Genomic DNA, 13484 nt, shown 5'->3' on the forward strand with positions numbered 1-13484 from the left:
GGCAGTTGGGGATTTTCTAGTGTCCTGGGCCAGATAGTCTCCTGTGAGGACTAGTGGCTTCTTTGAAAAGCAGCGGCCACTCCTTTACACAATACCTCCTCTTCAGGGCATCCCCTCCCACTCTCCCATATGGAGCTCTGAATCTGCAGAGGACAGCTTATCTTGGAAAACCTTTAGGGTGGGAAACTCATCACCTTTCAAGGAAGCCCAATCCATTTGCAGCTGTGTTAGAAAGTTCTTCCTTCTACCGACTCAGAAGCAGTCTGCTTGCTGTTTGTTTCCTCCTTGTGTCACGGAGCAAAGCCTGGGCTTTTTCCAGGAGTGGTGGGGGCACCAAATATCCTATTGTCTAAGTACCCAAAGAGTGCTTACTCTAGGGTCCTGCTCCACGAGAACTCTGTAGCTGCCACTGACCACAGGATGCCCATTTGGACAATGAAGCCCCTTTCTAATGGGAGGATATTTTCAGGATTGTTGTCCCTAGTGAGCTTCCTACTCCTCCCCTTCCTGTTGCCCCTGGTTTGCCCTCAGGCTCCCGGCAACTTTACTGCTTCACTCAGCCATCACTCCAACTAGCTTTCTATAGCTCCATGCCCCGGTGTTCAGTCCTAAGTGGGGCTACTGGATATTTGAGCCTCTCACTCAGCAAGCCTTGGAGCTCCTTCCCTTAAGCCCTACTAGCACCTTTTCCCCCATGAACATAGGGCCTGGGACCCGGCCACAACTGCAGGCACTGGGGCAGGGAGTGGGCAGTGCACAGGTATCCATGGCAAAAGGCCAGCAGGCTGTGTCTGTGCAAACAGAATCTGTAGCCTCCCTCACTGATCCTCTCTGAATCTCCCAATTCTGGAGGGTGTAATTTTTTATCATGAAATATATACAACATAAAATTTGACATCTATCTTAGTCCGTTTTCTGCTGCTATATCAGAATAGTTGAGCCTGGGTGATAAATAAAGAAAAGTTGTGTATTTGGCTCACAGTTCTGGTAGCTGGAAAGTCCAAGATCAGGTCTCTGATAAACCAGGGTGACACCAACCAGGGAGCCTGGCATTTTGCAAGAGACACTGTCTTAACCCAAAGCAATGAATCTATAACTGGGGAATGTCAGGCATCGGTAATGGACAAAAGAGAGATTTGGGGTGAAGGGTCCTCAAATCATACCTCTTGGTAGCCACCTATTTTGATAGACTCAGAAGCCCCAGATTAGGGAAGGTGAAAGTCATTTACTCTAGTCCCTCTTCCAGTCCCAAATCCTCTTGAGCTCACCCAGCCTCTGCCTGATCATCTCCAGTGACTGGGAACTCACCACTGCCAAACCAGCCCAGCCATCTCTGGACTCACCTCTGAAGAGTTCTTTCTTCCTGACTCAAAGTCTCTCCCTATAGCGCCCTCTATGTGTCCCTTATCTACCCCTGGGGCTTCCTTAGGATGAATCCCATCCCATTCTTAGAAGTAGTGAGGTACTCCTTGAATTGGAGACCAGTATTCAGTCACTCTGAGGCATTCTCTTTTCCAAGTGTAACATCCTGGCTTTGGAAAATCTTCCTTCTAGAACCGCGTTTTGGTCTGAGGTGTCCCTTGCCTAGACCTGACCACAGAATCTCAGTCCAGCCACAGCCACAGCCACAGGGGCCTGTTTCGCCAGAGGTGGCTTGGTCCTTCTCCTCTCCTAGTCCCAGTGCTGAGCCCCAGTGCTGAGGAGGGTGTGGGGGAGGAAGGGAGAAACACCAGCCTCTGTTGAGTGCCGGCAGTTGTGGAGTTATGTTCTGTGCTAGGCTTTTGCTATGGTCTGAATGTTTGTGAACTCCCCAGTTTCTTTCTTTCTTTTTTTTTTTTTTTTGAGATGGAGTCTTGCTCTCTCACCCAGGCTGGAGTGCAGTGGTGCGATCTTGGCTCACTGTAACCTCTGCCTCCCAGGTTCAAACGATTCTCTTGCCTCAGCCTCCTGAGTAGCTGGGACTACAGGTGCGTGCCACCATGCCTAGCTAATTTTTTTTTTTTTTTTTTTTGTAGCTTTAGTAGAAACGGGGTTTCGCCATGTTGGCCAGGCTGGACTTGAACTCCTGACCTCAGGTGATCCACCCACCTTGGCCTCCCAAAGTGCTGGGATTACAGGCTTGAGCCTCGGTGCCTGGTTGACCTTCCCAATTTCATCTGGGAAACCTAATCACCAGTGTAATTGTATTAAGAAGTTGGGACTTTGGGAGGTGATTAGGTCACGAGGACAGAGCCCTCATAAATGGGATTAGTGCTTTTATAAAAGTTACCCCAGAGAGATCTCTTGCCCCTTCCACCATGTGATGAACCAGAAGGGATCCTTCACAAGACGTCGAATCTGCCAGCGCCTTGATCTTGGACTTCCCAGTTTCAGAACCCTGAGAAATACATTTCTGTTGTTCGTAAGGTTGGCGTTTTGTTATAGCAGCCTGAGGGGACTAAGATAACTTTTTGCATGTATTATCCCATTTAAGCTATTAGTCCCACTTTACCGATGAGGCTGAAAGAAGTTAAGGTTCTAGGACGCTTGACAAAAGTTTTGTGTAAACAAGAGTCGCTACAAAAATCACTTTTCTAATAGCAGCAGCAACAGCTTCCTATTTGCTCGAACTGGGAGGTAAAAGCAGAGGGAGAAGATGGTCTTTATATTCAGTTACCTAAGGGACTTCCTGAGCTGGGAGCGGGTGAGAGGGATTCCAGTGCTTCAGAGGAGCTGCTGGGCTGTGGGCAAGACCCTGGCTGCTGTGGATCTACGCAGTCCCCAGCCCTGGCTGAGCCCCGCCTCTCAGGCCCTGGAGGCAGAAAGCGCCTCAGCCTGGCCTCTCCCGGATTCCGGATCCAGCTGTCCTGGTTGCTGCCTAACTTTCAGCCCTGTGTCCAGCGTATCTGTGAACTGATCTGGGGCCAGAGCTCAGGGAAAGTCAGAGGTAAGGTGTGGTGGGGACCTCCCCAACCCCTACACACACATGCACGCACACACACGCACAGCAAGACTCCTCCCTGGGGGTGGGAGGTGGAAGTGGAGGTGATGTCAGGCTCCCAGGCTTGCCTATTGAACCCGGTGAGTTAACAGGAGAAAGAGCAGTAGCCGGGGGCAGGGGGATGTTGAGGCTCTTCTCTGTTCCCACCTCTTCACCCTTTCTCCATCCCCCTTCAGTAGTGGGTCAGGATCCTGGCCTAGACATGAAACGCCCTTATCAAGTAGGAAGAGGGATCTAAATAAGCGAAATTGGGGTGGGAGGAGCCAGGCCAGTTCTGATGAGGGAGAGGCCGCCTCCTGCTCCCTCGGCTGCCTCCTCAGCCTCAGTGCTTGTTAGCGGCTCACACACCTTTGGCCAGGTGAGGCGGACGAGGGCCTGCAGCCTGGGCCTGCTCAGCTGTGGACCTTGATTCTTTCTTACTAGATGACTTGTTTCTCACCACTGGAGCTGCTGAAGATCACAGCCAATTTGGGAAGGACAGGCATAGTGACCGTTTGGCCCATGGTGGCTTGTAAGGCTGTGGTCATTAGCTGGGAGTAAACGGAGTCTGGCCCACCTGGCCCGCCAGGGCACCATGTCAGGATTTGGGCACATAGTGGTGTGTGATAATGAGCTTGTTACACATTCCCTTGATACTTCAGTTTTCCTGTCTGTAAAATGAAGGCAACAATATCCACCTTATGGGTTTGTTATGAAGATTAAACAACAAATCAAAACACCAAGAAAGTGCCTGGCACTTAGTAAGTTCCCAGTCAATGTAGGTTACTATTGTAGTTATCATCATCATTATTACAAAGATTATGGTTATTATTCTTGCTTGTCCTTTGGGCACATACTTCCCTCAAGAATGCATTGGAGGCCAGGTGCGGTGGCTCACGCCTGTAATCCTAGCACTTTGGGAGGCCGAGGCAGGCAGATCTCCTGAGGTCAGGAGTTCGAGATCAGCCTGGCCAACATGGCAAAACCCCATCTCTGCTAAAAATACAAAACTAATTAGCCAGGTGTGGCGGCACGTACCTGTAGTCCCAGCCACATGGGAGGCTGAGGCAGGAGAATTGCTTAAACCCAGGAGGTGGAGGTTGCAGTGAGCTGAGACTGCGCTGCTGAACTCCAGCCTGGGCGACAGAGTGACACTCCATCTCAAAAAAAAAAAAAAAAAAAAAAAAAAGGCAAACATGCTTCTCCTCCTGAATGCCCCAGTTTGGTGAATGGCACACTATCCCCTAATGCATGGCGTCCCCTCCATATCCTTCCCTTCCCTCAGCCCACTGTGCTCAGCTAGTGTGCAAATCACATCTGGGCCCAGCTACCCCACTCCAGGAGGAGTCAGTCACTCACTCACCTGCACCTGGAGTGCTTTTCCATAAGGCCAGGGTAGTGCTTGTCACATATGCTGTCATTTTTGTTTTTAAGCCTATCTTCCCTGTACAGAATGCCTAAGGGTTATGCTTTCTGTTTCTTTTATAAGGCAGGTATCAAGGAAGGCTGGATAGGAAACAGGATGTGGGGAAACACTGTGAATCTTGGATCTAGTGACATAGCTATCATTCTCTCTAAACTTTAACGACCCCTCTTTGCGGTGCTTAAACTGAATCTGCTCTTGCTCTTTCTAGACACTCAGGAAAATGAAGCAACCATTCCCTCCCTCCACCAGGATATGTTGATCCTAAGCCCAGAAAGGTTAGGCAACTTGCCTAAGGATGCAGAGCAAATAAAAGGATTAACACATTTGAATGCAAGACATTGAGGTGTTGACACTGCCAGTTCCTCCCACTTCTTAAACAAAGCGTCAGTGTGCTTCTCTGGCGCCATCCACAAAGGGTGGGTGGGTTGAAAAGGGGGAAGATGCAGAAGTATGGGGGTTGCACTCAAAGCCACAGGTTTAGGGGACTTGTCTCAACACACACAGGAGAGTGGAAGGACAAAGTCAAAACAAGTCCCAGACTTTTTGTGGCTAAGAAATATGCTAGAAAGATTTGAACTGTTCTAGGGAAGCCTTGCTGGAAGAAACCATCTCTCTCTTCTGACTAGGCACCCACTCCTCTGTTCAGGCAACAACCAGCAGCAATCTTTAAAGGAGACATAATCAGGCCCTCTTTTGCATAGCTGGAGATACCGAGTGAGCTATACTGAGATGCCCAGTTCTGGGAGAGTTAGGAGATTTAGGTGTAAGCAAGATTGGGGTGAGTTGGAAAAGGAGGGAAGAGAAGTGTGGCCAGGCCAAAATGACAGGCATTGACAGGGAAGTAGAGAGACGGTGCTGGTATGGGGCCACTGGAGCAGGGGAAGGTGTAAGAGTGATGGCCATTGGCATTTACTAAGTACCCACTGAGCACCACAGCGATGCCAGGGGGATGGTAAACTCATTTTACAGAGGTAGAGACTAAGGTTGGGGAGGTTGAGTAAATCACCTGGAATCACAATAGCAGAATCAGCAGTGGAACTCAATTCTCTGACTGCAGATCCCAGGTTCTTTCCTTTGTTCACATAAAAGAGAACTTTGGGGTTGTGTCTAGGGACCACAGGGACAGGGCTTGTTTGCCTGAAGGGGTAAAGAAGGACTTCATGACGGGGGCCATCTCTCCCAACTATCTCCAGCAGACACACACACACACACACCCCCATTCCTTCAACTGGCTGGAAAGTGCAGGATTTGGAGTTAAGAGGTCAGGTTCATTTCTGAATTACTGAGTGGATAGCCTTTCTATCTCTGCACTTCATAAAATCATGACTGCTGTCAGGCCAGGCGCAGTGGCTCATGCCTGTAATCCCAGCACCGCGGGAGGCTGCGGCAAGTGGATCACTTGAGCCCAGGGCTTTGGTATCAGCCTGGGCAACATAGCGAAACCCCATCTTTACAAAAAATACAGAAATCAGCCCGGTATGGTGGCATGCACCTGAAGTCCTAGCTACTCTGGGGGCTGAGGTGGGAGGATCGCTTGAGCCCAGGAGGTCAAGGCTGCAGTGAACTGTGATAGCACCACTGCACTCCAGCCCAGGTGACAGAGTGATGACCTGCTTCACAAAAAACAAACAAACAAAATCAGATCCCCCAGATAAAATGTATGATACACCTAAGTCCTTAATAACCATATGGCTCCTGATAGAAGTTCATATTTAAAATATTGATGCTATAGTTGCTATTGCCACTGCTCACACCAAATTGAGAATTGAGGGGTGGTGTGTGTTTGTTTGTTTTCTCTTGAGACAGAGTCTCACTCTGGCCCAGGCTGGAGTGCAATGGTGTGATCTCAGCTCACGGCAACCTCTGCCTCCTGGGTTCAAGCGATTCTCCTGCCTCAGCCTCCCTCCGGAGTAGCTGGGATTACAGGCGCCCGCCACTACGCCCAGCTATTTTTTTTGGTATTTTTAGTAGAGACGGGGTTTCACTATGTTGGCCAGGCTGGTCTTGAACTCCTGACCTCAGACGATCCACTCACCTTAGCCTCCCAAAGTGCTGGGTTTATAGTCATGAGCCACCACACCCTGCCCTAATTTTTGTATTTTTAGTAGAGACGGGGCTTCACCATGTTAGTCAGGCTGGTCTCGAACTCTTGACCTCAGGTGATCCACTCCCCACCCTCGGCCTCTCAAAGTGCTGGGATTACAGGCATGAGCCCCCACCCCTGGCCGAGGGGTGGTGTTTTAAGAGGCCTGACCTAACCTCTTGTGAAGAGCACAGGGAAGACCAAGTGGACCTTTCTTGCTCTCCATTCATCACTGAGGTAAAACAATCTGGCCAAGTCATCCATCCCCCTGCCTCTAGGCTACCTCGCTGTCCATCCTCTCCTCACTTATCCAAGCATTATCACTTCTTTTAAACTTTTCCTTGAAGGAAGTTCTGAGTTTTTCTTGAGGATTAATTTAATACCTTTAGAGCAAGATTTTTACACTTTTTTTGTGTGCCATGAGTCCCACTTCCCTTCCCCCCTTCTCCCCAGGCAGTCTGAATAACACTTTCAAATGCACAAAAGATAATACATAGGACATCAAAGGAAACCAATCATTTTGAAATACAGTTATCACAATATTTTTAAAGCAGTGATATAGTAATATGTGCTTCTCCATTAATGGATTAAAGAATAAAATCTACTGGCAGGACTAGTAACCACTGGAGTTTTAAAACACGGATGAACATAGATGATATTTGCAGAAACCTGCCACTACGTAACGGGATTGGAAAATATCTGTTATCACTGCTAATACTACTGTGGTCTGTTACCTACATTCATCATTTTTTAAAAAGCTAAATTTCAGTTGGAAGTTAGTGAAGACAAAGATGTAAGCCTTTTCCTAACCAAAGTCATGGACCCCTTTGAATTCTACCTATTAATCTCCTTGGTGAAGGGAAGGGGGTGTCTGTGGAGTCCAAGTTAAAATCATTTGTTTTAGAACAGTGTTTCTCGCAGTGTGGTTCCAGCACCAGCAATAGTAGCATTTTCTGGGAAACTATCAGAAATGTAACTTCTTGCCCCCCACCCCAGCAGATTTACTGAATCAGAAACTCTGGGGTGGGGCCCAGCAATCTGTGCTTGAATAAGCCTCCAGGTGAGTCTGCTATGGGCTCAAGTTTGAGAACCACTGTCTTAGAGTTGGGTAGGATACAACCTCTGAAGCAGAATGCATGGCCAAGATGACCCCTTCCCCCAAAGCGCCTGGAGAATGATCTGTTGCCTATTTTCCTGCTCCACTTCCTTCAGACTAACTCTGAATCTGGGGTAGACTGTGGTTTGGAGTTTAAAAACCCGAGATCCTTGTTAATGCGTAATGAAGTGCTACAAAGCAGCTTCTGTCATAAGGGTGGTATAAAATACAGCTGCTGGGACAGCGGTTAAAGTTTCACTCTTTTATGGACATAAAAAATAATTGGCCTTCTAATTATCTCCATAAAAGTGAGAAAACTTGCCTGGCTTATTGGCATCTTTATAAGCACCAGGAAATAATTAGACACCCTTAATAGCTTTCTAATGATCCCTACAGGAGGGAGCCAGTTTCAGGGCATCTGCTGCCATGATTGGGTCATTATGGAGCCCTTCAGACCCGGTCTACACAGAGTGGAGCGCTTGCACATTCATCAGTGTCCGTACTGGCTTTGGATCTCTGATGACTCATGTGCCAGGAAAGGCGTTCATCTCTCATGGACCCATGACTCTTCCCGGAACCTCGGCAGCATCTGTCCCTGGTCTGGGACGAGGACCCTCACTGTGGTGGGCTGACAAGGGGGGGCTGATTATTTACGAATAGGTGAACCTCCTCTGGTCCTACCTTTCTAAGGGGCTTGGAGCGTGTTTATTCTATCCCAGTCTCCTTTGGGAAAGACGGCTAGGCTTGTAACATTGCATTTCTCAGACCCCAAAGCACAAGCTTTGAAAAACTGAAATCATATTGGTAAGCAGGACAGTAGTTTTCCACCTGGTTGGTACATGGCACCCTTGAGGGTTTGGAGGTCTCTGGACGCTTGAGCTTTAGGGCTGAGTGTTAGGGAGGAACGGAATCTCCAAGTGGAGGGAATCCGAGCCTACATTTATCCAGCAGGTGGCGCCATAACTTTACCTTCCGCGTCTCCGTGGCTTGCGATGGAAGCTGAGTTTGCAAGCAGGCATGTGAGGCAGCTGTCTGGGAATCCTTTCCTTTATATTTAGGGCTTTAATATCTCATAGAAACCCACATCATCTTTTCTCCAACTGACCTTCTCCATGCCACTTTCCTCCCCAAACTCTCGATATTTCTGATTCTTTATCTGAGCATCGTGAACAATCCTTCATAAACATGTCAGAAATACTGACGGTGCTTCCAGACCTGGAACACTGCGGAAGAGTTTGGGCAAGTCGTAAATGATGCTCTCCACCACTCCCACACTCTGGGACTATCCCCAGACCCTCAGCCTCCTCTCAGAGGTCTGCCATCAGGATCTGCAGCGTCTATGATTTGCTTACTTTGTCAGCCTCATCATAAGGTAGCTTGCCTGGCCAACCCTCTCATCTCTCGGGGGTTAGGTAAAGCTGAAAGGCAGATGCTCATCTGGATTTCACTCTGAACAGTCTTTGGAAAGATGGAATCTGGACCTACACGGTTGGAGGGTGCGTGAACGCGCGCGCGCGCGCGCACACACACACACACACACATATATATATTTTTTGGAGACAGAGTCTTGCTCAGTCGCCCAGGCTGGAGTGCAGTGGCGCCATCTCAGCTCACTGCAACCTCCACCTCCTGGGTTCAAGCGATTCTTCTGCCTCAGCCTCCCGAGTACCTGGGATTACAGGTACAGACCACCATACCCATCTGATTTTTGTATTTTTAGTAGAGACGGAGTTTGACCATGTTGGCCAGGCTGGTCTTGAACTCTTGACCTCAAGTAATCTGCCTGCCTTGGCCTCCCAAAGTGCCAGGATTGCAGGCATGGGCCATTGCGCCAGACCGAGAGCATATATTTTTACACGTTTACACCTTACTACATGAATTAGGACTGATCCTCTATTTATAGAATCTCAGAGTTCACTTACCTAATTCAATTACTCACCCAATGCAGGAATCCTTCCTGCAATTTGACAACTTGATAGCAGCAGGGTCCCTTCCAGTTTGCAGATGATGTTCATATCTCTTTAATGCTCACTGCAACCCTGTGAGGAACACTGGTGAAGTGACTCACCCAAGGACTCCTAGCTACTAAGTGGCAAGATTTACTAGTGTCATCTGACTTCAAGGTCGGCACTCTGTGCAACACAGCTACCTCCCCACCACCCTTGGTAACTGTTTCTCCACTTCTTTTTTTTTTTTTTTTTTTTTGAGACAGAGTCTCACTCTGTCACCCAGGCTGGAGTACAGTGGTACCATCTTGGCTCACTGCAGCCTCCACCTTCTGGGTTCAAGTGATTCTCCTGCCTCAGCCTCCTGAGTAGCTGGGATTACAGGCATGCGTCACCACCCCCGGCTAATTTTTGTATTTTTAGGAGAGACGAGGTTTCACCATGTTGGCCAGGCAAGTCTCGAACTCCTGACCTCAGGTGATCTGCCTGCCTCAGCCTCCCAAAGTGCTGGGATTCCAGGCATGAGCCATGGCACCCGGCCCATCCAGTTCTTACTGAATACTGACACAATGGCCACAATTACTCCCTCCCAAGGTGGTGTGTCCCACTGTTTGAGACCTCGGGTTTTGAGAAACACTTTCCTTATTGTCTAGTAATCCTCTGCTGCATGACAACTTACCCCAAAACTTAGTGATTTAAAACAACAGGCTGGGCGTAGTGGCTCACACCTGTAATCCCAGCACTTTGGAAGGCTGAGGTAGGAGGGTTGCTTGAGTCCAGGAGTTTGAGACCAGCCTGGCCAACATGGTGAGACCCTATCTCTACAAAAAGTAAAAAAAAATAGTGGCCGGGCGTGGTGTCTCAAGCCTGTAATCCCAGCATTTTGGAAGGCCGAGATGGGCAGATAACCTGACATCAGGAGATTGAGACCGTCCTAGCCAACACGGTGAAACCCCATCTCTACTAAAATTACAAAAAAATTAGCCGGGCGTGGTGGTGGGTGCCTGTAGTCCCAGCTGCTTGGGAGGCTGAGGCAGGAGAATGGTGTGAACCCAGGAGGCAGAGCTTGCAGTGAGCCGAGATCGCGCCACTGCACTCCAGCCTGGGTGACTGAGCGAGATTCCGTCTCAAAAAAAAAAAATAAATAAATAAAATAGCCAGGTGTGGTGGCACACACCTGTAGTTACTTGGAAGGCTGAGGTAGGAGGCTTGAATCCAGGAGATTGAATCTTCAGTGAGCCGTGATTGCGCCACTGCACTCTAGCTTGGGCAACGGAGCAAGACCCTGTCTCAAAACGAAAACAATCACAACCAAAAAGCCCAAAAAACCAAAACCCAAACCTAAACAACAACCCTGTTCTTATAGCTCATGATTTTGTGCGTGAGGAATTCAGAGAGCACTCGCCCGGATGATTCTTCTGTTCCGTGGGGCATTTAGTTGGCCAATGATCTGGTCTGGAGGGTCCAAGACAGTGTCTCTTGCACACCTGGTGCCTTGGCAGGGAGGGCTGGAAGGTTGGGCTGGGCTGGAACTATCAACTAGAGCACATCATGAGCCTCAGGGCAGTTGGGCTTCTCTCAGGGAGGCTCAGAACTCCCCGTGTGAGCGAGTGAGGGTTCTAGTCAATGCGGTGGAACCTGCATATCCTTTTATGACCTAGCCTTGGAAGTTACATAAAACCACTTCCACCACATCCTAATTGTCAGAGGCCTGCCCAGGTTGGAAGAGAAGGAAGATAAATTCTGCCTCTTGATGGGACAAGTATAAGAACTTTTGCCGCCATGCTTTGAAACCACGTTATTTAATTGAAGTTAGCTTTTCTGTATCAGCCTCTAGCTGTACACTTTCTAAATCTAGTCTTTCTTCTCTATTCAAAACCTTTTTGTCAAGGTTCAAGGGAGCCTCTCTAGATACCTAAGGTCGATGACTCAGTCCACAAAATGATGCCTTGGGGCGAGACACAAAAATAATGGAACTTTCATTCATATTTTAGTTTTACCTATAGAATGTAAAGTGAGCCTTTACTAATGTTTTATATAAGATTTGACACTGGCACCCACCTTCAGGCTGTGTTTCAGGTGGGTATTTGTTACCTGCTATATACAAGCTATGCCAAGGGAAGAGGGGGTGTCCCCAACAGGATTGTAAGTGGGGACTTGAGCCATTTGTGTGCCTCATGTTACAGAAATGCTTGAGTTTATGGGTGCCAAGACAATGGGATCTAGCTTTAGTAAAATTACCCATCCCCAAATGGTTAAGAAACTTTCAAGGATTTTTGTAAACAATCTTTAGATTGAAAAACTAGACAATTAATACAAGCAAACGATGGGGAAAAAGATGACAGAGTAGGCATTTCAGCTCCTGACTTGGACACTTCATCTATCATGTTATGAGATGAAAACAATAATACCCTGATCAGATCAGACAAGGCCAGACCAAAAAAATAATCAAAATTATGGAGGTTATTTCAAATATGAATTTGCATCTACTATTGTATTACTGTTAAATTTGCATCTACTATTGGTATTGCTGTTAAAAATAAGATATTAAAATGTTAGAGCTAATTTTATACCTTATTCAATTTTAATAATTTTTATGTGGTTTATAATGTGCATAATATCATATACTATATATTTAAAATACACATATGGGTCATGCTCAAATATTCTTTCTGATTCAGCATATGAACAAAAACTTTGGAGACCAATGGAATCTATTTCCATCTTTCCATTAATTTAGCAAATATTTATTAAGCATGTACTATACGAATGTACGTAATACACTAAATATTAAAGATACAAAAATAAGTAAGGTCTTTGCCTTCATGTATCTTGGAAGATATGTTTTTTTTAAATTACAGCTGGATGTGGTGGCTCGCACCTGTAATCCCAGCACTTTGGGAGGCCAAGGCGGGTGGATCACCCGATGTCAGGAGTTCGAGACCAGCCTGTCCAACATGGTGAAACCCCGTTTCTACTAAAAATACAAAAATTAGCCAGATGTGGTGGCACACACCTGTAATCCCAGCTACCCTGGAGACTGAGGCAGGAGAATCGCTGGAACCCAGCAGGCAGAGGCTTCAGTGAGCCGAGACCACACCAGTGTACTCCAGCTTGGGTGATATAGTAGACTCCATCTAAATAATAATAATAATAAAATAAAATAAAATAATAAAATTACTTGAAATAAAGTGTCATGATAGAATTGTTCACAAAGTATTGTGAAACACTCAAGTAAAAGTAAGTCAATTCGGGCTGGGCGTGGTGGCTCACACCTGTAATCCCAGCACTTTGGGAGGCCGAGGCGGGTGGATCACAAGGTCAGGAGATCGAGACCACCCTGGCTAACATGACGAAACCCCGTCTCTACTAAAAATACAAAAAATTAGCTGGGCGCAGTGGTGGGCGCCTGTAGTCCCAGCTACTTGGGAGGCTGAGACAGGAGTATGGTGTGAACCCGGGAGACGGAGCTTGCAGTGAGCCAAGACCGTACGACTGCACTCCAGCCTGGGCGACAGAGCAAGACTCCATCTCAGGAAAAAAAAAAAAAAAGGAAGTCAATTCCACCTGGGGGAATCAATCGTGGAGGACTTCACAGAGGAGGTGACATATGTAATAAGTGCATGGTGGCAGACACTTGCCCTCTTGTTCTTCCTCTTATTTGGACCTTCTCCAGCTCTGTTATGGTTTCCTTTGAGCATAGTGATCCATTTTGCACACAGTGTTTCAGAGAACAGGGAAGAAGAGTATTTCCAAACCCCTTCCTGTTGATATTTGGAAATAGGCTATGCACCCCATGATGGCAGACCCCATGTTATGCACATATTTGCAAACTGGCACTGAGTATGATGCCTGGTACATCATAGACTCTTGATTAATGTTGTGCAATTGAATTGCATTGGACTTCTTGACTACATCAGTTCATTAGTTAACGTCTTTGGAGAATAGCTAAGAATAATCTCTGTGCCTTCACC

Source organism: Papio anubis, chromosome 14 (genome assembly GCF_008728515.1).
Source record: "Papio anubis isolate 15944 chromosome 14, Panubis1.0, whole genome shotgun sequence".
Lineage (NCBI taxonomy): Eukaryota > Metazoa > Chordata > Mammalia > Primates > Cercopithecidae > Papio > Papio anubis.